The sequence below is a fragment of the Dermacentor albipictus genome, chromosome 1 (genome assembly GCF_038994185.2).
Source record: "Dermacentor albipictus isolate Rhodes 1998 colony chromosome 1, USDA_Dalb.pri_finalv2, whole genome shotgun sequence".
NCBI classification, from domain to species: Eukaryota; Metazoa; Arthropoda; class Arachnida; order Ixodida; family Ixodidae; genus Dermacentor; species Dermacentor albipictus.
In genome coordinates, this window is record NC_091821.1 from 1,697,884 (window position 1) to 1,720,912 (window position 23,029).

Sequence of the window (23,029 nt, forward strand, 5' to 3'; positions counted from 1 at the left end):
CTGGTGGTCGTTTTTTGGATGCATAATGTAACCGCGCAAATGACAACGGACGAAGACGGAAGCACACTGCACAAGAACGGAACATAGAAAGGAAAGAAGAACAAGGCCCATTGAACTAGAAAGTAGCATATGTAACTGAGAAAGGCGGGCTAGCTGGTGGTCGTTTTTTGGATGCCTAATGTAACCGCGCAAACGACAACGGACGAAGAAGGAAGCATACTGCACACGCGTGGAACATAGAAAGGAAAGAAGAACATGGCCCATTGAACTAGAAAGTAGCATATGTAACTGATAAAGGCGGGCTAGCTGGTGGTCGTTTTTTGGATGCATAATGTAACCGCGCAAATGACAACGGACGAAGAAGGAAGCACACTGCAGAAGTACGGAACATAGAAAGGAAAGAAGAACAGGGCCCATTGAACTAGAAAGTAGCATATGTAACTGAGAAAGGCGGGCTAGCTGGTGGTCCTTTTTTGGATGCATAATGTAACCGCGCAAACGACAACGGACGAAGAAGGAAACACACTGCACACGAGCGGAACATAGAAACGAAGGAATAACAGGGCCCATTGAACTAGAAGGTAGCATATGTAACTGAGAAAGGCGGGCTAGCTGGTGGTCGGTATTTGCATGCATAATGTAACCGCGCAAGCGACAACGGACGAAGAAGGAAGCACACTACACAAGGACGGGACATAGAAAGGAAAGAAGAACAGGGCCCATTGACAAGAGAGTAGCATATGTAACTAAGAAAGGCGGGCTAGCTGGTGGTCGTTATTTGGATGCATAATGTAACCACGCAAACGACAACGGACGAAGTAGGAAGTACACTGCACACGAGCGAAACATAGAAACGAAGGAATAACAGGGCCCATTGAACTAGAAGGTAGCATATGTAACTGAGAAAGGCGGGCTAGCTGGTGGTCGGTATTTGCATGCATAATGTAACCGCGCAAGCGACAACGGACGAAGAAGGAAGCACACTGCACAAGGACGGAACATAGAAAGGAAAGAAGAACAGGGCCCATTGAACAAGAAAGTAGCATATGTAACTGAGGAAGGCGGGCTAGCTGGTGGTCGTTATTTGGATGCATAATGTAACCACGCAAACGACAACGGACGAAGTAGGAAGTACACTGCACACGCGCGGAACATGGAAAGGAAGGGAGAACAGCGCGCATTGAACTGGAAAGCAGCATATGTAACTGAGAAAGGCGGGCTAGCTGGTGGTCGCTATTTGATTGGATAATATATCCGTACAAACGACAACAGACGGAGAAGGAAACACACTGCACACGCGCGGAACCTAGAAAGGAAGGAAGAACAGCGCGCATTGAACTGGAAAGTAGCATATGCAACTGATAAAGGCGGGCTAGCTGGTGGTCGTTTTTTGGATGCATAATGTAACCGCGGAAAATTACAACGGACGAAGACGGAAGCACACTGCACAAGAACGGAACATAGAAAGGAAAGAAGAACAAGGCCCATTGGACTAGAAAGTAGCATACGCAACTGAGAAAGGCGGGCTAGCTGGTGGTCGTTATTTGGATGCCTAATGTAACCGCGCAAACGACAACGGACGAAGAAGGAAGCATACTGCACACGCGTGGAACATAGAAAGGAAATAAGAACATGGCCCATTGAACTAGAAAGTAGCATATGTAACTGAGAAAGGCGGGCTAGCTGGTGGTCGGTATTTGCACGCATAATGTAACCGCGCAAGCGACAACGGACGGAGAAGGAAGCACACTGCACAAGAACGGAACATAGAAAGGAAAGAAGAACATGGCCCATTGAGCTAGAAAGTAGCATATGTAACTGATAAAGGCGGGCTAGCTGGTGGTCATTTTTTGGATGCATAATGTAACCGCGCAAACGACAACGGACGAAGAAGGAAACACACTGCACACGAGCGGAACATTGAAACGAAGGAATAACAGGGCCCATTGAACTAGAAGGTAGCATATGTAACTGAGAAAGGCGGGCTAGCTGGTGGTCGGTATTTGCATGCATAATGTAACCGCGCAAGCGACAACGGACGAAGAAGGAAGCACACTGCACAAGGACGGAACATAGAAAGGAAAGAAGAACAGGGCCCATTGAACAAGAAAGTAGCATATGTAACTGAGAAAGGCGGGCTAGCTGGTGGTCATTATTTGGATGCATAATGTAACCACGCAAACGACAACGGACGAAGTAGGAAGTACACTGCACACGCGCGGAACATGGAAAGGAAGGAAGAACAGCGCGCATTGAACTGGAAAGCAGCATATGTAACTGAGAAAGGCGGGCTAGCTGGTGGTCGCTATTTGATTGGATAATATAACCGCGCAAACGACAACAGACGGAGAAGGAAACACACTACACACGCGCGGAACATAGAAAGGAAATAAGAACATGGCCCATTGAACTAGAAAGTAGCATATGTAACTGAGAAAGGCGGGCTAGCTGGTGGTCGGTATTTGCACGCATAATGTAACCGCGCAAGCGACAACGGACGGAGAAGGAAGCACACTGCACAAGAACGGAACATAGAAAGGAAAGAAGAACATGGCCCATTGAGCTAGAAAGTAGCATATGCAACTGATAAAGGCGGGCTAGCTGGTGGTCGTTTTTTGGATGCATAATGTAACCGCGCAAATGACAACGGACGAAGACGGAAGCACACTGCACAAGAACGGAACATAGAAAGGAAAGAAGAACAAGGCCCATTGAACTAGAAAGTAGCATATGCAACTGAGAAAGGCGGGCTAGCTGGTGGTCGTTATTTGGATGCCTAATGTAACCGCGCAAACGACAACGGACGAAGAAGGAAGCATACTGCACACGCGTGGAACATAGAAAGGAAATAAGAACATGGCCCATTGAACTAGAAAGTAGCATATGTAACTGAGAAAGGCGGGCTAGCTGGTGGTCGGTATTTGCACGCATAATGTAACCGCGCAAGCGACAACGGACGGAGAAGGAAGCACACTGCACAAGAACGGAACATAGAAAGGAAAGAAGAACATGGCCCATTGAGCTAGAAAGTAGCATATGTAACTGATAAAGGCGGGCTAGCTGGTGGTCATTTTTTGGATGCATAATGTAACCGCGCAAACGACAACGGACGAAGAAGGAAACACACTGCACACGAGCGGAACATTGAAACGAAGGAATAACAGGGCCCATTGAACTAGAAGGTAGCATATGTAACTGAGAAAGGCGGGCTAGCTGGTGGTCGGTATTTGCATGCATAATGTAACCGCGCAAGCGACAACGGACGAAGAAGGAAGCACACTGCACAAGGACGGAACATAGAAAGGAAAGAAGAACAGGGCCCATTGAACAAGAAAGTAGCATATGTAACTGAGAAAGGCGGGCTAGCTGGTGGTCATTATTTGGATGCATAATGTAACCACGCAAACGACAACGGACGAAGACGGAAGCACACTGCACAAGAACGGAACATAGAAAGGAAAGAAGAACAAGGCCCATTGGACTAGAAAGTAGCATACGCAACTGAGAAAGGCGGGCTAGCTGGTGGTCGTTATTTGGATGCCTAATGTAACCGCGCAAACGACAACGGACGAAGAAGGAAGCATACTGCACACGCGTGGAACATAGAAAGGAAATAAGAACATGGCCCATTGAACTAGAAAGTAGCATATGTAACTGAGAAAGGCGGGCTAGCTGGTGGTCGGTATTTGCACGCATAATGTAACCGCGCAAGCGACAACGGACGGAGAAGGAAGCACACTGCACAAGAACGGAACATAGAAAGGAAAGAAGAACATGGCCCATTGAGCTAGAAAGTAGCATATGCAACTGATAAAGGCGGGCTAGCTGGTGGTCGTTTTTTGGATGCATAATGTAACCGCGCAAATGACAACGGACGAAGACGGAAGCACACTGCACAAGAACGGAACATAGAAAGGAAAGAAGAACAAGGCCCATTGAACTAGAAAGTAGCATATGCAACTGAGAAAGGCGGGCTAGCTGGTGGTCGTTATTTGGATGCCTAATGTAACCGCGCAAACGACAACGGACGAAGAAGGAAGCATACTGCACACGCGTGGAACATAGAAAGGAAAGAAGAACATGGCCCATTGAACTAGAAAGTAGCATAGGTAACTGAGAAAGGCGGGCTAGCTGGTGGTCGTTTTTTGGATGCATAATGTAACCGCGCAAACGACAACGGACGAAGAAGGAAACACACTGCACACGAGCGGAACATAGAAACGAAGGAATAACAGGGCCCATTGAACTAGAAGGTAGCATATGTAACTGAGAAAGGCGGGCTAGCTGGTGGTCGTTATTTGGATGCCTAATGTAACCACGCAAACGACAACGGACGAAGTAGGAAGTACACTGCACACGCGCGGAACATGGAAAGGAAGGAAGAACAGCGCGCATTGAACTGGAAAGCAGCATATGTAACTGAGAAAGGCGGGCTAGCTGGTGGTCGGTATTTGAATGCATAATGTCACCGCACAAACGACAACGGACGGAGAAGCAAACACACTGCACCCGCGCGGAACATAGAACGAAGGAAGAACAGGGCCCATTGAACTGGAAAGCAGCATATGTAACTGAGAAAGGCGGTTTAGCTGGTGGTCGGTATTTGAATGCATAATGTAACCGCGCAAACGACAACGGATGGAGAAGGAAACACACTGCACACGCGCGCAACAAAGAACTAAGGAAGAACAGGGCCCATTGAACTAGAAAGTAGCATATGTTACTTAGAAAGGCGGGCTAGCTGGTGGTCTTTATTTGAATGCATAATATACCCGCGCAAACGACAACGGACGGATAAGGAAACAAACTGCACACGCGCGGAACATAGAAAGGAAGGAAGAACAGGGCGCATTGTAATAGAAAGTAGCATAAGTAACTGAGAATGCGGGCCAGCTGGTGGTCGGTATTTGAATGCATAATGTAACCGCGCAAACGACAACGGATGAAGAAGGGAACACACTGCACATGCACAGAACATGGAAAGGAAGGAAGAACTGGGCCCATTGAACTAGAAAGTAGCATATGTAACTGAGAAAGGCGGGCTAGCTGGTGGTCGTTATTTGATTGGATAATATAGCCGCGCAAACGACAACAGACGGAGAAAGAAACACACTGCACACGCACGGAACATAGAAAGGAAGGAAGAACAGCGCGCATTGAACTAGAAAGTATCATATGCAACTGAGAAAGGCGGGCTAGCTGGTGGTCGTTATTCGAATGCATAATATACCCGCGCAAACGACAATGGACGGATAAGGAAACACATTACACACGCGCAGAACATAGAAAGGAAGGAAGAACAGGGCCCATTGTACTAGAAAGTAGCATATGTAACTGAGAAAGGCGGGCTAGCTGGTGGTCGGTATTTGAATGCATATTGTAACCGCGCAAACGAAAACGGACGGATAAGGAAACACATTGCACACGCGCAGAACATAGAAAGGAAGGAAGAACAGGGCCCATTGTACTAGAAAATAGCATATGTAATGAGAAAGGCGGGCTAGCTGGTGGTCGGTATTTGAATGCATAATGTAACCGCGCAAACGACAACGGACGGAGAAGGAAACACACTGCACACGCGCGGAACATAGAACGAAGGAAGAACAGGGCCCATTGAACTAGAAAGTAGCACATGTAACTTAGCAAGGCGGGCTAGCTGGTGGTCTTTATTTGAATGCATCATCATCATCATCATCATCATCAGCCTGGTTGCGCCCACTGCAGGGCAAAGGCCTCTCCCATGCGTCTCCAACAACCCCGGTCATGTACTAATTGTGGCCCTGCCGTGCCTGCAAACTTCTTAATCTCATCCGCCCTCCTAACTTTCTGCCGCCCCCTGCTACGCTTCCCTTCCCTTGGGATCCAGTCCGTAACCCTTAATGACCATCGGTTATCTTCCCTCCTCATTACATGTCCTGCCCATGCCCATTTCTTTTTCTTGATTTCAACTAAGATGTCATTAACTCGAGTTTGTTCCCTCACCCAATCTGCTCTTTTCTTATCCCTTAACGTTACACCTATCATTCTTCTTTCCATAGCTCGTTGTGTCGTCCTCAATTTGAGTAGAACCCTTTTCGTAAGCCTCCAGGTTTCTGCCCCGTAGGTGAGTACTGGTAAGACACAGCTATTATATACTTTTCTCTTGAGGGATAGTGGCAACCTGCTGTTCATGGTTTGGGAATGCCTGCCAAACGCACCCCAGCCCATTCTTATACTTCTGATTATTTCCGTCTCATGATCCGGACCCGCCGTCACTACCTGCCCCAAGTAGATGTATTCCCTTACGACTTCCAGTGCCTCGCTGCCTATTGTAAATTGCTGTTCTCTCCCGAGACTGTTAAGCATTACTTTAGTTTTCTGCAGATTAATTTTTAGACCCAGTCTTCTGCTTTGCCTCTCCAGGTCAGAGAGCATGCATTGCAATTGGTCCCCTGAGTTACTAAGCAAGGCAATATCATCAGCGAATCGCAAGGTACTAAGGTATTCTCCATTAACTTTTATCCCCAATTCTTCCCAATGCAGGTCTCTGAATACCTCCTGTAAACACGCTGTGAATAGCATTGGAGATATCGTATCTCCCTGCCTGACGCCTTTCTTCATTGGGATTTTGTTGCTTGCTTTATGGAGCACTACGGTGGCTGTGGAGGCGCTATATATATCTTCCAGTATTTTTACATATGGCTCATCTACACCCTGACTTCGTAATGCCTCCATGACTGCTGAGGTTTCGACTGAGTCAAATGCTTTCTCGTAATCAATGAAAGCGATATATAAGGGTTGGTTATATTCTGCACATTTCTCTATCACTTGATTGATAGTGTGAATATGGTCTATTGTTGAGTAGCCTTTACGGAATGCATAATATAACCACGCAAACGACAACGGACGGAGAAGGAAACACACTGCACACGCGGGGAACATAGAAAGGAAGGAAGAACAGGGCCCATTGTACTAGAACGTAGCACATGTAACTGAGAAAGGTGGGCTAGCTGGTGGTCGGTATTTGAAGGCATAATGTAACCGCGCAAACAACAACGAATGAAGAAGGGAACACACTGCACATGCGCAGAACATGGAAAGGAATGAAGAACAGGGCCCATTGAACTAGAAAGTAGCATATGTGACTGAGAAAGGCGGGCTAGCTGGTGGTCGTTATTTGATTGCATAATATAACCGCGCAAACGACAACGGACGGAGAAGGAAACACACTGCACATCCGCGGAACATGGAAAGGAATGAAGAACAGGGCCCATTGAACTAGAAAGTAGCATATGCAACTGAGAACGGCGGGCTATCAGATGGTCGTTATGTGAATGCACAATGTAACCGCGCAAACGACAACGGACGGAGAAGGAATCACACTGCACACGCGGGGAACATAGAAAGGAAGGAAGAACAGTGCCCATTGAACTAGAAAGTAGCATATGTAACAGAGAAAGGCGGGCTAGCTGGTGGTCGTTATTTGCATGCATAATGTAACCGCGCAAACGACAACGGACGAAGAAAGAAGCACACTGCACAAGAACGGAACCTAGAAAGGAAAGAAGAACAGGGCCCAATGAACTAGAAAGTAGCATATGTAACTGAGAAAGGCGGGCTAGCTGGTGGTCGTTATTTCGATGCAGAATGTAACCACGCATACGACAACGGACGAAGAAGGAAGCACACTGCACAAGCACGGAACATAAAAAGGAAAGAAGAACAGGGCCCATTGAACTAGAAAGCAGCATATGTAACTGAGAAAGGCGGGCTAGCTGGTTGTCGTTATTTGCATACATAATGAAACCGCGCAAACGACAACGGATGAAGAAAGAAGCACACTGCACAAGAACGGAACCTAGAAAGGAAAGAAGAACAGGGCCCATTGAACTAGAAATTAGCATATGTAACTGAGAAAGGCGGCCTAGCTGGTGGTCGGTATTTGAATGCATAATGTAACCGCGCAAACGACAACGGACGAAGATGGAAACACACTGCACAAGCACGGAACACAGAAAGGAAAGAAGAACAGGGCCCATTGAACTAGAAATTAGCATATGTAACTGAGCAAGGCGGGCTAGCTGGTGGTCGGTATTTGAATGCATAATGTAACCGCGCAAACGACAACGGACGAAGTAGGAAGCGCACTGCACACGCGCGGAACATGGCAAGGAAGCAAGAACAGCGCGCATTGAACTGGAAAGCAGCATATGTAACTGAGAAAGGCGGGCTAGCTGGTGGTCGGTATTTGAATGCAAAAGGTAACCGCCCAAACGACAACGGACGGATAAGGAAACACACTGCACACGCGCGGAACATAGAAAGGAAGGAAGAACAGGGCCCATTGTACTAGAAAGTAGCATATGTAACTGAGAGAGGCGGGCTAGCTGGTGGTCTTTATTGGAATGCAAAAGGTAACCGCCCAAACGACAACGGACGGATAAGGAAACACACTGCACACGCGCGGAACATAGAAAGGAAGGAAGAACAGGGCCCATTGTACTAGAAAGTACCATATGTAACTGAGAAAGGCGGGCTAGCTGGTGGTCGGTATTTGAATGCATAATGTAACCGCGCAAACGACAACGGACGAAGTAGGAAGCACACTGCACACGCGCGGAACATGTCAAGGAAGCAAGAACAGCGCGCATTGAACTGGAAAGCAGCATATGTAACTGAGAAAGGCGGGCTATCTGGTGGTCGGTATTTGAATGCATAAGGTAACCGCGCAAACGACAACGGACGGATAAGGAAACACACTGCACACGCGCGGAACATAGAAAGGAAGGAAGAACAGGGCCCATTGTACTAGAAAGTAGCATATGTAACTGAGAGAGGCGGGCTAGCTGGTGGTCTTTATTTGAATGCATAATGTAACCGCTCAAACGACAACGGACGAAGTAGGAAGCACACTGCACACGCGCGGAATATGGAAAGGAAGGAAGAACAGCGCGCATTGAACTGGAAAGCAGCATATGTAACTGAGAAAGGCGGGCTAGCTGGTGGTCGGTATTTGAATGCATATTATAACCGCGCAAACGACAGCGGACGAAGGAGCGAACACACTGCACATGCGCAGAACATGGAAATTAAGGAAGAACAGTGCCTATTGAACTAGAAAGTAGCATATGTAACGGAGGAAGAGGGCTAGCTGGTGGTCTTTATTTGAATGCTTAATGTAACCGCGCAAACGACAACGGACGAAGAAGGAAACACACTGCACAAGCACGGAACATAGAAAGGAAAGAAGAACAGGGCCCATTGAACTAGAAAGCAGCATATGTAACTGACAAAGGCGGGCAAGCTGTTTGTCGTTATTTGCAAACATAATGAAACGGCGCAAACGACAACGGATGAAGAAAAGCACACTGCACAAGAACGGAACCTAGAAAGGAAAGAAGAACAGGGCCCATTGAACTAGAACGTAGCATATGTAACTGAAAAAGGCGGGCTAGCTGGTGGTCGTTATTTGATTGCATAATATAACCGCGCAAACGACAACGGACGGAGAAGGAAACACACTGCACATGCGCGGAACATGGAAAGGAATGAAGAACAGGGCCCATTGAACTAGAAAGTAGCATATGCAACTGAGAACGGCGGGCTAGCAGATGGTCGTTATGTGAATGCACAATGTAACCACGCAAACGACAACGGACGGAGGAGGAAACACACTGCACACGCGGGGACATAGAAAGGAAGGAAGAACAGTGCCCATTGAACTAGAAAGTAGCATACGTAACTGAGAAAGCCGGGCTAGCTGGTGGTCGTTATTTGAATGCATAATGTAACCGCGCAAACGACAACGGACGAAGAAGGAAACAAACTGCACACGCGGGGAACATAGAAAGGAAGGAAGAACAGTGCCCATTGAAATAGAAAGTCGCATATGTAACAGAGAAAGGCGGGCTAGCTGGTGGTCGTTATGTGAATGCATAATGTAAACGCGCAAACGACAACGGATGAAGAAGCGAACACACTGCACATGCGCAGTAAATGGAAAGGAAGGAAGAACAGTGCCCATTGAACTAGAAAGTAGGATATGTAACGGAGGAAGGCGGGCTAGCTGGTGGTCCTTATTTGAATGCTTAATGTAACCGCGCAAACGACAACGGACGAAGAAGGAAACACACTGCACACGCGCGAAACATGTAAAGGAAGGAAGAACAGCGCGCATTCAACTGGAAAGCAGCATATGTAACTGAGAAAGGCGGGCTAGCTGGTGGTCGGTATTTGAATGCATAATGTAACCGCGCAAACGACAACGGACGGAGAAGGAAACACACTGCACACGCGCGGAACATAGAACGAAGGAAGAACAGTGCCCATTGAACTAGAAAGTAGGATATGTAACGGACGAAGGCGGGCTAGCTGGTGGTCTTTATTTGAATGCTTAATGTAACCGCGCAAACGACAACGGACGAAGAAGGAAAAACACTGCACACGCGCGGAACATAGAAAGGAAGGAAGAACAGGGCCCATTGTACTAGAAAGTACCATATGTAACTGAGAAAGGCGGGCTAGCTGGTGGTCGGTATTTGAATGCATAATGTAACCGCGCAAACGACAACGGACGAAGTAGGAAGCACACTGCACACGCGCGGAACATGTCAAGGAAGCAAGAACAGAGCGCATTGAACTGGAAAGCAGCATATGTAACTGAGAAAGGCGGGCTATCTGGTGGTCGGTATTTGAATGCATAAGGTAACCGCGCAAACGACAACGGACGGATAAGGAAACACACTGCACACGCGCGGAACATAGAAAGGAAGGAAGAACAGGGCCCATTGTACTAGAAAGTAGCATATGTAACTGAGAGAGGCGGGCTAGCTGGTGGTCTTTATTTGAATGCATAATGTAACCGCTCAAACGACAACGGACGAAGTAGGAAGCACACTGCACACGCGCGGAATATGGAAAGGAAGGAAGAACAGCGCGCGTTGAACTGGAAAGCAGCATATGTAACTGAGAAAGGCGGGCTAGCTGGTGGTCGGTATTTGAATGCATAATATAACCGCGCAAACGACAGCGGACGAAGGAGCGAACACACTGCACATGCGCAGAACATGGAAATTAAGGAAGAACAGTGCCTATTGAACTAGAAAGTAGCATATGTAACGGAGGAGGAGGGCTAGCTGGTGGTCTTTATTTGAATGCTTAATGTAACCGCGCAAACGACAACGGACGAAGAAGGAAACACACTGCACAAGCACGGAACATAGAAAGGAAAGAAGAACAGGGCCCATTGAACTAGAAAGCAGCATATGTAACTGACAAAGGCGGGCAAGCTGTTTGTCGTTATTTGCAAACATAATGAAACGGCGCAAACGACAACGGATGAAGAAAAGCACACTGCACAAGAACGGAACCTAGAAAGGAAAGAAGAACAGGGCTCATTGAACTAGAACGTAGCATATGTAACTGAAAAAGGCGGGCTAGCTGGTGGTCGTTATTTGATTGCATAATATAACCGCGCAAACGACAACGGACGGAGAAGGAAACACACTGCACATGCGCGGAACATGGAAAGGAATGAAGAACAGTGCCCATTGAACTAGAAAGTAGCATACGTAACTGAGAAAGCCGGGCTAGCTGGTGGTCGTTATTTGAATGCATAATGTAACCGCGCAAACGACAACGGACGAAGAAGGAAACAAACTGCACACGCGGGGAACATAGAAAGGAAGGAAGAACAGTGCCCATTGAAATAGAAAGTCGCATATGTAACAGAGAAAGGCGGGCTAGCTGGTGGTCGTTATGTGAATGCATAATGTAAACGCGCAAACGACAACGGACGAAGAAGCGAACACACTGCACATGCGCAGTAAATGGAAAGGAAGGAAGAACAGTGCCCATTGAACTAGAAAGTAGGATATGTAACGGAGGAAGGCGGGCTAGCTGATGGTCCTTATTTGAATGCTTAATGTAACCGCGCAAACGACAACGGACGAAGAAGGAAACACACTGCACACGCGCGAAACATGTAAAGGAAGGAAGAACAGCGCGCATTCAACTGGAAAGCAGCATATGTAACTGAGAAAGGCGGGCTAGCTGGTGGTCGGTATTTGAATGCATAATGTAACCGCGCAAACGACAACGGATAGAGAAGGAAACACACTGCACACGCGCGGAACATAGAACGAAGGAAGAACAGTGCCCATTGAACTAGAAAGTAGGATATGTAACGGACGAAGGCGGGCTAGCTGGTGGTCTTTATTTGAATGCTTAATGTAACCGCGCAAACGACAACAGACGAAGAAGGAAAAACACTGCACACGCGCGGAACATAGAAAGGAAGGAAGAACAGGGCCCATTGTACTAGAAAGTACCATATGTAACTGAGAAAGGCGGGCTAGCTGGTGGTCGGTATTTGAATGCATAATGTAACCGCGCAAACGACAACGGACGAAGTAGGAAGCACACTGCACACGCGCGGAACATGTCAAGGAAGCAAGAACAGCGCGCATTGAACTGGAAAGCAGCATATGTAACTGAGAAAGGCGGGCTAGCTGGTGGTCGGTATTTGAATGCATAAGTTAACCGCGCAAACGACAACGGACGGATAAGGAAACACACTGCACACGCGCGGAACATAGAAAGGAAGGAAGAACAGGGCCCATTTTACTATAAAGTACCATATGTAACTGAGAAAGGCAGGCTAGCTGGTGGTCTTTATTTGAATGCATATTGTAACCGCGCAAACGACAACGGACGAAGTAGGAAGCACACTGCACACGCGCGGAATATGGAAAGGAAGGAAGAACAGCGCGCATTGAACTGGAAAGCAGCATATGTAACTGAGAAAGGCGGGCTAGCTGCTGGTCGGTATTTGAATGCATAATGTTACCGCGCAAACAACAACGGACGAAGAAGCGAACACACTGCACATGCGCAGAACATGGAAATCAAGGAAGAACAGTGCCTATTGAACTACAAAGTAGCATAAGTAACTGAGAAAGCCGGGCTAGCTGGTGGTAGTCATTTGAATGCATAATGTAACCGCGCAAACGACAACGGACGAAGAAGGAAACAAACTGCACACGCGGGGAACATAGAAAAGAAGGAAGAACAGTGTCCATTGAACTAGAAAGTCGCATATGTAACTGAGAAAGGCGGGCTAGCTGTTGGTCGGTTTGTGAATGCGTAATGTAAACGCGCAAACGACAACGGACGAAGAAGCGAACGCACTGCACATGCGCAGAAAATGGAAAGGAACGAAGAACAGTGCCCATTGAACTACAAAGTAGCATATGTACCTGAGAAAGGCGGGCTAGCTGGTGGTCGGTATTTGAATGCATAATGTAACCAAGCAAACGACAACGGATGAAGAAAGAAGCACACTGCACAAGAACGGAACCTAGAAAGGAAAGAAGAACAGGGCCCATTGAACTACACAGTAGCATATGTAACTGAGAAAGGCGGGCTAGCTGGTGGTCGGTATTTGAATGCATAATGTAACCGCGCAAACGACAACGAATGAAGAAGGGAACACACTGCACATGCGCAGAACATGGAAAGGAATGAAGAACAGGGCCCATTGAACTAGAAAGTAGCATATGTAACTGAGAAAGGCGGGCTAGCTGGTGGTCGTTATTTGATTGCATAATATAACCGCGCAAACGACAATGGACGGAGAAGGAAACACACTGCACATGCGCGGAACATGGAAAGGAATGAAGAACAGGGCCCATTGAACTAGAAAGTAGCATATGCAACTGAGAACGTCGGGCTAGCAGATGGTCGTTATGTGAATGCACAATGTAACCATGCAAACGACAACGGACGGAGAAGGAAACACACCGCACACGCGGGGAACATAGAAAGGAAGGAAGAACAGTGCCCATGAACTAGAAAGTAGCATATGTAACTGAGAAAGCCGGGCTAGCTGGTGGTCGTTATTTGAATGCATATTGTAACCGCGCAAACGACAACGGACGAAGAAGGAAACAAACTGCACACGCGGGGAACATAGAAAGGAAGGAAGAACAGTGCCCATTAAACTAGAAAGTCGCATATGTAACTGAGAAAGGCGGGCAGCGGGTGGTCGTTATGTGAATGCATGATGTAACCGCGCAAACGACAACGGACGAAGAAGCGAACACACTGCACATGCGCAGAACAAGGAAAGGAAGGAAGAACAGTGCCTATTGAAATAGAAAGTAGCATATGTAACTTAGCAAGGCGGGCTAGCTGGTGGTCTTTATTTGATTGCATCATCATCATCATCATCATCATCATCATCAGCCTGGTTGCGCCCACTGCAGGGCAAAGGCCTCTCCCATGCGTCTCCAACAACCCCGGTCATGTACTAATTGTGGCCCTGCCGTGCCTGCAAACTTCTTAATCTCATCCGCCCTCCTAACTTTCTGCTGCCCCCTGCTACGCTTCCCTTCCCTTGGGATCCAGTCCGTAACCCTTAATGACCATCGGTTATCTTTCCTCCTCATTACATGTCCTGCCCATGCCCATTTCTTTTTCTTGATTTCAACTAAGGTGTCATTAACTCGAGTTTGTTCCCTCACCCAATCTGCTCTTTTCTTATCCCTTAACGTTACACCTATCATTCTTCTGTCCATAGCTCGTTGTGTCGTCCTCAATTTGAGTAGAACCCTTTTCGTAAGCCTCCAGGTTTCTGCCCCGTAGGTGAGTACTGGTAAGACACAGCTATTATATATTTTTCTCTTGAGGGATAATGGCAACCTGCTGTTCATGATTTGGGAATGCCTGCCAAACGCACCCCAGCCCATTCTTATTCTTCTGATTATTTCCGTCTCATGATCCGGATCCGCCGTCACTACCTGCCCTAAGTAGATGTATTCCCTTACGACTTCCAGTGCCTCGCTGCCTATTGTAAATTGCTGTTATCTCCCGAGACTGTTAAGCATTACTTTAGTTTTCTGCAAATTAATTTTTAGACCCACTCTTCGGCTTTGCCTCTCCAGGTCAGTGAGCATGCATTGCAATTGGTCCCCTGAGTTACTAAGCAAGGCAATATCATCAGCGAATCGCAAGTTACTAAGGTGTTCTCCATTAACTTTTATCCCCAATTCTTCCCAATGCAGGTCTCTGAATACCTCCTGTAAACACGCTGTGAATAGCATTGGAGATATCGTATCTCCCTGCCTGACGCCTTTCTTCATTGGGATTTTGTTGCTTGCTTTATTGAGGACTACGGTGGCTGTGGAGGCGCTATATATATCTTCCAGTATTTTTACATATGGCTCATCTACACCCTGACTTCGTAATGCCTCCATGACTGCTGAGGTTTCGACTGAGTCAAACGCTTTCTCGTAATCAATGAAAGCGATATATAAGGGTTGGTTATATTCTGCACATTTCTCTATCACTTGATTGATAGTGTGAATATGGTCTATTGTTGAGTAGCCTTTACGGAATGCATAATATAACCACGCAAACGACAACGGACGGAGAAGGAAACACACTGCACACGCGGGGAACATAGAAAGGAAGGAAGAACAGGGCCCATTGTACTAGAACGTAGCATATGTAACTGAGAAAGGTGGGCTAGCTGGTGGTCGGTATTTGAATGCATAATGTAACCGCGCAAACAACAACGAATGAAGAAGGGAACACACTGCACATGCGCAGAACATGGAAAGGAATGAAGAACAGGGCCCATTGAACTAGAAAGTAGCATATGTGACTGAGAAAGGCGGGCTAGCTGGTGGTCGTTATTTGATTGCATAATATAACCGCGCAAACGACAACGGACGGAGAAGGAAACACACTGCACATCCGCGGAACATGGAAAGGAATGAAGAACAGGGCCCATTGAACTAGAAAGTAGCATATGCAACTGAGAACGGCGGGCTATCAGATGGTCGTTATGTGAATGCACAATGTAACCGCGCAAACGACAACGGACGGAGAAGGAATCACACTGGACACGCGGGGAACATAGAAAGGAAGGAAGAACAGTGCCCATTGAACTAGAAAGTAGCATATGTAACTGAGAAAGGCGGGCTAGCTGGTGGTCGGTATGTGAATGCATAATGTAAACGCGCAAACGACAACGGACGAAGAAGCGAACACACTGCACATGCGCAGAAAATGGAAAGGAAGGAAGAACAGTGCCCATTGAACTAGAAAGTAGATATGTAACGGAGGAAGGCGGGCTAGCTGGTGGTCTTTATTTGAATGCTTAATGTAACCGCGCAAACGACAACGGACGAAGAAGGTAACACACTGCACATGCGCAGAACATGGAAAGGAAGGAAGAACAGGGCCCATTGAACTACAAAGTAGCATATGTAACTGAGAAAGGCGGGCTAGCTGGTGGTCGCTATTTGAATGCATAATGTACCCAAGCAAACGACAACCGACGAAGTAGGAAGCACACTGCACACGCGCGGAACATGGAAAGGAAGGAAGAACAGCGCGCATTGAACTAGAAAGTAGCATATGTAACAGAGAAAGGCGGGCTAGCTGGTGGTCGTTATTTGCATGCATAATGTAACAGCGCAAACGACAACGGACGAAGAAAGAAGCACACTGCACAAGAACGGAACCTAGAAAGGAAAGAAGAACAGGGCCCAATGAACTAGAAAGTAGCATATGTAACTGAGAAAGGCGGGCTAGCTGGTGGTCGTTATTTCGATGCATAATGTAACCACGCATACGACAACGGACGAAGGAAGCACACTGCACAAGCACGGAACATAGAAAGGAAAGAAGAACAGGGCCCATTGAACTAGAAAGCAGCATATGTAACTGAGAAAGGCGGGCTAGCTGGTTGTCGTTATTTGCATACATAATGAAACCGCGCAAACGACAATGGATGAAGAAAGAAGCACACTGCACAAGAACGGAACCTAGAAAGGAAAGAAGAACAGGGCCCATTGAACTAGAAATTAGCATATGTAACTGAGAAAGGCGGCCTAGCTGGTGGTCGGTATTTGAATGCATAATGTAACCGCGCAAACAACAACGGACGAAGATGGAAACACACTGCACAAGCACGGAACATAGAAAGGAAAGAAGAACAGGGCCCATTGAACTAGAAAGTAACATATGTAACTGAGAAAGGCGGGCTAGCTGGTGGTGGTTATTTGGATGCATAATGTAACCGCGCAAACGACAACGGACGAAGAAGGACGCACACTGCACATGCGCAGAAAATGGAAAGGAAGGAAGAACAGTGCCCATTGAACTAGAAAGTAGCATATGTAACGGAGGAAGGCGGGCTAGCTGGTGGTCTTTATTTGAATGCTTAATGTAACCACGCAAACGACAACGGGCGAAGAAGGAAACACACTGCACACGCGCGAAACATGGAAAGGAAGGAAGAACAGCGTGCATTGAACTAGAAAGTAGCATATGTAACTTAGGAAGGCGGGCTAGCTGGTGGTCTTTATTTGAATGCATAATATAACCGCGCAAACGACAACGGACGGATCAGGAAACACACTGCACACGCGCGGAACATGGAAAGGAATGAAGAACAGGGTCCATTGAACTAGAAAGTAGCATATGTAACTGAGAAAGCCGGGCTAGCTGGTGGTCGGTATTTGAATGCATAATGTAACCGCGCAAACGACAACGGACGAAGTAGGAAGCACACTGCACACGCGCGGAACATGGCAAGGAAGCAAGAACAGCGCGCATTGAACTGGAAAGCAGCCTATGTAACTGAGAAAGGCGGGCTAGCTGGTGGTCGGTATTTGAATGCAGAAGTTAACCGCGCAAACGACAACGGACGGATAAGGAAACACACTGCACACGCGCGGAACATAGAAAGGAAGGAAGAACAGGGCCCATTGTACTAGAAAGTAGCATATGTAACTGAGAGAGGCGGGCTAGCTGGTGGTCTTTATTTGAATGCATAATGTAACCGCTCAAACGACAACGGACGAAGTAGGAAGCACACTGCACACGCGCGGAACATAGAAAGGAAGGAAGAACAGGGCCCATTGTACTAGAAAGTAGCATATGTAACTGAGAGAGGCGGGCTAGCTGGTGGTCTTTATTTGAATGCTTAATGTAACCGCGCAAACGACAACGGACGAAGAAGGAAACACACTGCACAAGCACGGAACATAGAAAGGAAAGAAGAACAGGGCCCATTGAACTAGAAAGCAGCATATGTAACTGACAAAGGCGGGCTAGCTGTTTGTCGTTATTTGCAAACATAATGAAACGGCGCAAACGACAACGGATGAAGAAAGAAGCACACTGCACAAGAACGGAACCTAGAAAGGAAAGAAGAACAGGGCCCATTGAACTAGAAAGTAGCATATGTAACTGAGAAAGGCGGGCTAGCTGGTGGTCGTTATTTGATTGCATAATATAACCGCGCAAACGACAACGGACGGAGAAGGAAACACACTGCACATGCGCGGAACATGGAAAGGAATGAAGAACAGGGCCCATTGAACTAGAAAGTAGCATATGCAACTGAGAATGGCGGGCTAGCAGATGGTCGTTATGTGAATGCACAATGTAACCGCGCAAACGACAACGGACGGAGGAGGAAACACACTGCACACGCGGGGAACATAGAAAGGAAGGAAGAACAGTGCCCATTGAACTAGAAAGTAGCATGCGTAACTGAGAAAGCCGGGCTAGCTGGTGGTCGTTATTTGATTGCATAATGTAACCGCGCAAACGACAACGGACGAAGAAGGAAACAAACTGCACACGCGGGGAACATAGAAAGGAAGGAAGAACAGTGCCCATTGAACTAGAAAGTCGCATATGTAACAGAGAAAGGCGGGCTAGCTGGTGGTCGTTATGTGAATGCATAATGTAAACGCGCAAAGGACAACGGACGAAGAAGCGAACACACTGCACATGCGCAGTAAATGGAAAGGAAGGAAGAACAGTGCCCATTGAAATAGAAAGTAGGATATGTAACGGAGGAAGGCGGGCTAGCTGGTGGTCCTTATTTGAATGCTTAATGTAACCGCGCAAACGACAACGGACGAAGAAGGAAACACACTGCACACGCGCGAAACATGTAAAGGAAGGAAGAACAGCGCGCATTCAACTGGAAAGCAGCATATGTAACTGAGAAAGGCGGGCTAGCTGGTGGTCGGTATTTGAATGCATAATGTAACCGCGCAAACGACAACGGACGGAGAACGAAACACACTGCACACGCGCGGAACATAGAACGAAGGAAGAACAGTGCCCATTGAACTAGAAAGTAGGATATGTAACGGACGAAGGCGGGCTAGCTGGTGGTCTTTATTTGAATGCTTAATGTAACCGCGCAAAAGACAACGGACGAAGAAGGAAACACACTGCACACGCGCGGAACATAGAAAGGAAGGAAGAACAGGGCCCATTGTACTAGAAAGTACCATATGTAACTGAGAAAGGCGGGCTAGCTGGTGGTCGGTATTTGAATGCATAATGTAACCGCGCAAACGACAACGGACGAAGTAGGAAGCACACTGCACACGCGCGGAACATGTCAAGGAAGCAAGAACAGCGCGCATTGAACTGGAAAGCAGCATATGTAACTGAGAAAGGCGGGCTAGCTGGTGGTCGGTATTTGAATGCATAAGTTAACCGCGCAAACGACAACGGACGGATAAGGAAACACACTGCACACGCGCGGAACATAGAAAGGAAGGAAGAACAGGGCCCATTGTACTAGAAAGTGGCATATGTAACTGAGAAAGGCAGGCTAGCTGGTGGTCTTTATTTGAATGCATATTGTAACCGCGCAAACGACAACGGACGAAGTAGGAAGCACACTGCACACGCGCGGAATATGGAAAGGAAGGAAGAACAGCGCGCATTGAACTGGAAAGCAGCATATGTAACTGAGAAAGGCGGGCTAGCTGCTGGTCGGTATTTGAATGCATAATGTTACCGCGCAAACGACAACGGACGAAGAAGCGAACACACTGCACATGCGCAGAACATGGAAATAAGGAAGAACAGTGCCTATTGAACTACAAAGTAGCATAAGTAACTGAGAAAGCCGGGCTAGCTGGTGGTAGTTATTTGAATGCATAATGTAACCGCGCAAACGACAACGGACGAAGAAGGACGCACACTGCACATGCGCAGAAAATGGAAAGGAAGGAAGAACAGTGCCCATTGAACTAGAAAGTAGCATATGTAACGGAGGAAGGCGGGCTAGCTGGTGGTCTTTATTTGAATGCTTAATGTAACCACGCAAACGACAACGGGCGAAGAAGGAAACACACTGCACACGCGCGAAACATGGAAAGGAAGGAAGAACAGCGTGCATTGAACTAGAAAGTAGCATATGTAACTTAGGAAGGCGGGCTAGCTGGTGGTCTTTATTTGAATGCATAATATAACCGCGCAAACGACAACGGACGGATCAGGAAACACACTGCACACGCGCGGAACATGGAAAGGAATGAAGAACAGGGTCCATTGAACTAGAAAGTAGCATATGTAACTGAGAAAGCCGGGCTAGCTGGTGGTCGGTATTTGAATGCATAATGTAACCGCGCAAACGACAACGGACGAAGTAGGAAGCACACTGCACACGCGCGGAACATGGCAAGGAAGCAAGAACAGCGCGCATTGAACTGGAAAGCAGCCTATGTAACTGAGAAAGGCGGGCTAGCTGGTGGTCGGTATTTGAATGCAGAAGTTAACCGCGCAAACGACAACGGACGGATAAGGAAACACACTGCACACGCGCGGAACATAGAAAGGAAGGAAGAACAGGGCCCATTGTACTAGAAAGTAGCATATGTAACTGAGAGAGGCGGGCTAGCTGGTGGTCTTTATTTGAATGCATAATGTAACCGCTCAAACGACAACGGACGAAGTAGGAAGCACACTGCACACGCGCGGAACATAGAAAGGAAGGAAGAACAGGGCCCATTGTACTAGAAAGTAGCATATGTAACTGAGAGAGGCGGGCTAGCTGGTGGTCTTTATTTGAATGCTTAATGTAACCGCGCAAACGACAACGGACGAAGAAGGAAACACACTGCACAAGCACGGAACATAGAAAGGAAAGAAGAACAGGGCCCATTGAACTAGAAAGCAGCATATGTAACTGACAAAGGCGGGCTAGCTGTTTGTCGTTATTTGCAAACATAATGAAACGGCGCAAACGACAACGGATGAAGAAAGAAGCACACTGCACAAGAACGGAACCTAGAAAGGAAAGAAGAACAGGGCCCATTGAACTAGAAAGTAGCATATGTAACTGAGAAAGGCGGGCTAGCTGGTGGTCGTTATTTGATTGCATAATATAACCGCGCAAACGACAACGGACGGAGAAGGAAACACACTGCACATGCGCGGAACATGGAAAGGAATGAAGAACAGGGCCCATTGAACTAGAAAGTAGCATATGCAACTGAGAATGGCGGGCTAGCAGATGGTCGTTATGTGAATGCACAATGTAACCGCGCAAACGACAACGGACGGAGGAGGAAACACACTGCACACGCGGGGAACATAGAAAGGAAGGAAGAACAGTGCCCATTGAACTAGAAAGTAGCATGCGTAACTGAGAAAGCCGGGCTAGCTGGTGGTCGTTATTTGATTGCATAATGTAACCGCGCAAACGACAACGGACGAAGAAGGAAACAAACTGCACACGCGGGGAACATAGAAAGGAAGGAAGAACAGTGCCCATTGAACTAGAAAGTCGCATATGTAACAGAGAAAGGCGGGCTAGCTGGTGGTCGTTATGTGAATGCATAATGTAAACGCGCAAAGGACAACGGACGAAGAAGCGAACACACTGCACATGCGCAGTAAATGGAAAGGAAGGAAGAACAGTGCCCATTGAAATAGAAAGTAGGATATGTAACGGAGGAAGGCGGGCTAGCTGGTGGTCCTTATTTGAATGCTTAATGTAACCGCGCAAACGACAACGGACGAAGAAGGAAACACACTGCACACGCGCGAAACATGTAAAGGAAGGAAGAACAGCGCGCATTCAACTGGAAAGCAGCATATGTAACTGAGAAAGGCGGGCTAGCTGGTGGTCGGTATTTGAATGCATAATGTAACCGCGCAAACGACAACGGACGGAGAACGAAACACACTGCACACGCGCGGAACATAGAACGAAGGAAGAACAGTGCCCATTGAACTAGAAAGTAGGATATGTAACGGACGAAGGCGGGCTAGCTGGTGGTCTTTATTTGAATGCTTAATGTAACCGCGCAAAAGACAACGGACGAAGAAGGAAACACACTGCACACGCGCGGAACATAGAAAGGAAGGAAGAACAGGGCCCATTGTACTAGAAAGTACCATATGTAACTGAGAAAGGCGGGCTAGCTGGTGGTCGGTATTTGAATGCATAATGTAACCGCGCAAACGACAACGGACGAAGTAGGAAGCACACTGCACACGCGCGGAACATGTCAAGGAAGCAAGAACAGCGCGCATTGAACTGGAAAGCAGCATATGTAACTGAGAAAGGCGGGCTAGCTGGTGGTCGGTATTTGAATGCATAAGTTAACCGCGCAAACGACAACGGACGGATAAGGAAACACACTGCACACGCGCGGAACATAGAAAGGAAGGAAGAACAGGGCCCATTGTACTAGAAAGTGGCATATGTAACTGAGAAAGGCAGGCTAGCTGGTGGTCTTTATTTGAATGCATATTGTAACCGCGCAAACGACAACGGACGAAGTAGGAAGCACACTGCACACGCGCGGAATATGGAAAGGAAGGAAGAACAGCGCGCATTGAACTGGAAAGCAGCATATGTAACTGAGAAAGGCGGGCTAGCTGCTGGTCGGTATTTGAATGCATAATGTTACCGCGCAAACGACAACGGACGAAGAAGCGAACACACTGCACATGCGCAGAACATGGAAATTAAGGAAGAACAGTGCCTATTGAACTACAAAGTAGCATAAGTAACTGAGAAAGCCGGGCTAGCTGGTGGTAGTTATTTGAATGCATAATGTAACCGCGCAAACGACAACGGACGAAGAAGGACGCACACTGCACATGCGCAGAAAATGGAAAGGAAGGAAGAACAGTGCCCATTGAACTAGAAAGTAGCATATGTAACGGAGGAAGGCGGGCTAGCTGGTGGTCTTTATTTGAATGCTTAATGTAA